Source organism: Leptodactylus fuscus, chromosome 11, assembly GCF_031893055.1.
Source record: "Leptodactylus fuscus isolate aLepFus1 chromosome 11, aLepFus1.hap2, whole genome shotgun sequence".
In the NCBI taxonomy this organism is placed as follows: domain Eukaryota; kingdom Metazoa; phylum Chordata; class Amphibia; order Anura; family Leptodactylidae; genus Leptodactylus; species Leptodactylus fuscus.
Genome location: NC_134275.1, coordinates 25,091,951 through 25,097,170, shown reverse-complemented (window position 1 = coordinate 25,097,170; position 5,220 = coordinate 25,091,951).

Sequence of the window (5,220 nt, the reverse complement as noted above, 5' to 3'; positions counted from 1 at the left end):
AAACTGGGCTGGTTAGAGGCTCCCTCCACCATGAATTGGTCCAAACTGGGTTTTTTAGAGGCTCCCTCCACCATGAATTGGTCCAAACTGGGGTTTTTAGAGGCTCCCTCCACCATGAATTGGTCCAAACTGGGCTGTTTAGCGGCTCCCTCCACCATTAATTGGTCCAAACTGGGCTGGTTAGAGGCTCCCTCCACCATGAATTTGCCCAAACTGGGCTGTTTAGAGGCTCCCTCCACCATGAATTGGTCCAAACTGGGCTGTTTAGAGGCTCCCTCCACCATTAATTGGTCCAAACTGGGCTGGTTAGAGGCTCCCTCCACCATGAATTTCCCAAAACTTGGCTGTTTAGAGGCTCCCTCCACCATTAATTGGTCCAAACTGGGCTGGTTAGAGGCTCCCTCCACCATGAATTTGCCCAAACTGGGCTGTTTAGAGGCTCCCTCCACCATGAATTTGCCCAAACTGGGCTGGTTAGAGGCTCCCTCCACCATGAATTGGTCCAAACTGGGGTTTTTAGAGGCTCCCTCCATCATGAATTGGTCCAAACTTGGCTGTTTAGAGGCTCCCTCCACCATTAATTGGTCCAAACTGGGCTGGTTAGAGGCTCCCTCCACCATGAATTGGTCCAAACTGGGTTTTTTAGAGGCTCCCTCCACCATGAATTTGCCCAAACTGGGCTGTTTAGAGGCTCCCTCCACCATGAATTGGTCCAAACTGGGCTGGTTAGAGGCTCCCTCCACCATGAATTTCCCAAAACTTGGCTGTTTAGAGGCTCCCTCCACCATTAATTGGTCCAAACTGGGCTGGTTAGAGGCTCCCTCCACCATGAATTTGCCCAAACTGGGCTGTTTAGAGGCTCCCTCCACCATGAATTTGCCCAAACTGGGCTGTTTAGAGGCTCCCTCCACCATGAATTGGTCCAAACTGGGTTTTTTAGAGGCTCCCTCCACCATGAATTGGTCCAAACTGGGCTGTTTAGAGGCTCCCTCCACCATTAATTGGTCCAAACTTGGCTGTTTAGAGGCTCCCTCCACCATTAATTGGTCCAAACTTGGCTGTTTAGAGGCTCCCTCCACCATTAATTGGTCCAAACTGGGCTGGTTAGAGGCTCCCTCCACCATGAATTGGTCCAAACTGGGTTTTTTAGAGGCTCCCTCCACCATGAATTGGTCCAAACTGGGGTTTTTAGAGGCTCCCTCCACCATGAATTGGTCCAAACTTGGCTGTTTAGAGGCTCCCTCCACCATTAATTGGTCCAAACTGGGCTGGTTAGAGGCTCCCTCCACCATGAATTGGTCCAAACTGGGTTTTTTAGAGGCTTTCTCCACCATGAATTGGTCCAAACTGGGGTTTTTAGAGGCTCCCTCCACCATGAATTGGTCCAAACTGGGCTGTTTAGCGGCTCCCTCCACCATTAATTGGTCCAAACTGGGCTGGTTAGAGGCTCCCTCCACCATGAATTTGCCCAAACTGGGCTGTTTAGAGGCTCCCTCCACCATGAATTTGCCCAAACTGGGCTGTTTAGAGGCTCCCTCCACCATGAATTGGTCCAAACTGGGCTGTTTAGAGGCTCCCTCCACCATTAATTGGTCCAAACTGGGCTGGTTAGAGGCTTCCTCCACTATGAATTTCCCAAAACTTGGCTGTTTAGAGGCTCCCTCCACCATTAATTGGTCCAAACTGGGCTGGTTAGAGGCTCCCTCCACCATGAATTTGCCCAAACTGGGCTGTTTAGAGGCTCCCTCCACCATGAATTTGCCCAAACTGGGCTGGTTAGAGGCTCCCTCCACCATGAATTGGTCCAAACTGGGGTTTTTAGAGGCTCCCTCCACCATGAATTGGTCCAAACTTGGCTGTTTAGAGGCTCCCTCCACCATTAATTGGTCCAAACTGGGCTGGTTAGAGGCTCCCTCCACCATGAATTGGTCCAAACTGGGTTTTTTAGAGGCTCCCTCCACCATGAATTTGCCCAAACTGGGCTGTTTAGAGGCTCCCTCCACCATGAATTGGTCCAAACTGGGCTGGTTAGAGGCTCCCTCCACCATGAATTTCCCAAAACTTGGCTGTTTAGAGGCTCCCTCCACCATTAATTGGTCCAAACTGGGCTGGTTAGAGGCTCCCTCCACCATGAATTTGCCCAAACTGGGCTGTTTAGAGGCTCCCTCCACCATGAATTTGCCCAAACTGGGCTGTTTAGAGGCTCCCTCCACCATGAATTGGTCCAAACTGGGTTTTTTAGAGGCTCCCTCCACCATGAATTGGTCCAAACTGGGCTGTTTAGAGGCTCCCTCCACCATTAATTGGTCCAAACTGGGCTGGTTAGAGGCTCCCTCCACCATGAATTTGCCCAAACTGGGCTGTTTAGAGGTTCCCTCCACCATGAATTTGCCCAAACTGGGCTGGTTAGAGGCTCCCTCCACCATGAATTGGTCCAAACTGGGGTTTTTAGAGGCTCCCTCCACCATGAATTGGTCCAAACTTGGCTGTTTAGAGGCTCCCTCCACCATGAATTGGTCCAAACTGGGGTGGTTAGAGGCTCCCTCCACCATTAATTGGTCCAAACTGGGCTGGTTAGAGGCTCCCTCCACCATTAATTGGTCCAAACTGGGCTGGTTAGAGGCTCCCTCCACCATTAATTGGTCCAAACTGGGCTGGTTAGAGGCTCCCTCCACCATTAATTGGTCCAAACTGGGCTGGTTAGAGGCTCCCTCCACCATTAATTGGTCCAAACTGGGCTGGTTAGAGGCTCCCTCCACCATGAATTTGCCCAAACTGGGCTGTTTAGAGGCTCCCTCCACCATGAATTTGCCCAAACTGGGCTGTTTAGAGGCTCCCTCCACCATGAATTTGCCCAAACTGGGCTGGTTAGAGGCTCCCTCCACCATGAATTGGTCCAAACTGGGTTTTTTAGAGGCTCCCTCCACCATGAATTTGCCCACACTGGGCTGGTTAGAGGCTCCCTCCACCATGAATTGGTCCAAACTGGGGTTTTTAGAGGCTCCCTCCACCATGAATTTGCCCAAACTGGGGTGTTTAGAGGCTCCCTCCACCATGAATTTGCCCAAACTCTGCTGGTTAGAGGCTCAATCCACCCTGATTTTTCAAAACAAATGTTGGTGCCAACCTCAACTTACTACAAGGGCCAAATTCACTGCTGGTGACAAGCTCTCCTCACTGCAAGTGCCAAATACACATGTTTCAAGGTGTTTTCCTACTGTCAGAGAGGTGGTATTGAGTGTGTAAAGTGTGTAGTTGTTAGGCTGTGATGTTGGGGTAATAGAGGGTCTTTGGTGTGTTAGATGCCCCCAGACATGCTTCCCCTGCTGTCCCAGTGTCATTCCAGAGGTGTTGGCATCATTTCCTGGGGTGTCATAGTGGACTTGGTGACCCTCCAGACACGGATTTGGGTTTCCCCCTTAACGAGTATCTGTTCCCCATAGACTATAATGGGGTTCGAAACCCGTTCGAACACACGAACATTGAGCGGCTGTTCGAATCGAATTTCGAACCTCGAACATTTTAGTGTTCGCTCATCTCTACTAGACACCACGTCACTGATCAAAAGAAGCCATAAACCCAGAGAACTTTCCTGTGAACTGATATATATGTTTTTTTAAACTGTTTCTTTACATGCTCTGTTTTCCATCTATTTTGCACCTAACACTCCATTTCTCTGTGTATATATATGCCTAACTTCAGAAATTGTGTTATACCATCCTGATGAAGAGACCTCTATAGAGTCTCGAAAGCTCGATATGTCATCAAATTTTTTTTAAAGTCAGCCATTTAAAAAGGTATCAACTACTGAGGACTTCTCTCAAAAAATTTCTTTCATTTAACCTTTCCTGGTCATACAGTCTTCTGTCCATTCTTCATTTGTGGGTTCTTGTGGCCGGTTCTTGTGCACCCTAGAGACATGGGGGCCTCAGCGGTCACATGAGTTGGGCAGATGTCATGACCCTTTATAGTTGAGGCCCAATCACAGGCCTCAGAATTGACCCTGTGGTGTGTGACATAGGAGAACACACTGAAAGAGGTCACAAGAGACTGTGGGTGATGCCCAGATGTTAGTAAAGAAGTCTGGACATCCAGGAGAGGTTAGAAAAGGTGAGGATCAGTTTTTTTTTTTTTTTATTCACATCTCCCCTGGGCCTTTGCTATGGGGTCTGAAGAGACACCAGAGTATAATAATTTATAATAATTTATAATAAGGTTAACCCCTAAAATTTCATGCTCAGCCAAACTCAAAATTTTTGGGAAACGTGTAGTGAGCTCATTCACTAATTTCTAATATTAAGCTTAAGCGAAGAGGTTTATTTCACGATAGTGAACACTATGGTCTATAACACAGTGGGAGGAATTCATCTAATGTTTCCACAAGAAAATTATATAATTTGCGCCTAATTTCATTTTTATGTACTATTAGCCTTGTTCATCAAACTTTCTGACAGATTTTCATCTGTCTAGTAATATATTTGATTATCAATGTCCGTGTCTACCGAGGTACGTCATAATGTCCTGTCCATCAAACAAGTCAAAGCCGCCTCTCACCAGCTGTCTGAAGAATACAGGAAGTGAGAGAAGAGAGAGCAGGCGAACTGCAGACAGAAGGAGATGGAAAGACCCCTTTAAGTTACTTTTAAATGCATTTGATGAATTCCTTCCCAGGTGCAAAGACTGGACCATATTGCTCAGTGTTGTGGGTGTTATAGTTCCATTTGGAATTGCAGTTCAAATAGCAGAATTTTATGCACCCGTACTAAGATGCTTAGCGGCTGTATTCTCTATCCATGTGATAGGGATTCCGAGTACACTCATGTACATGAGGCCAAAGAAAAATGGCATTTTATTTCTTCACAATGTTTATAAACTTCTTCATATTTTTGCTATGTTTTTATCATTTGCTTTGAATAATAACTTATTAAAAAACTCAGTTTCCATGTTTTGCTTACTTGCTTCCAATTGGAGTCAAAAAGTTGTTGTACTACCAGCTTGATTTGCTGAAGATTTTCACTCACCAAAATCTGGTGATGCCTGAGCAGGTTAGTATCTAAAATGGAAAGGCAATAAGCGACAACCCTTTGTTTCTTCTTTTTATAAATGAAAACCCTCCACTGTACACCTCCAAATATATACAGAGCAACAGTGCTGTAAGAGGTCCAAAAGGGTTGCAAGCCCGCAGCACCATGATAGCAGTCGGGGAAAGCCTGATTTCCT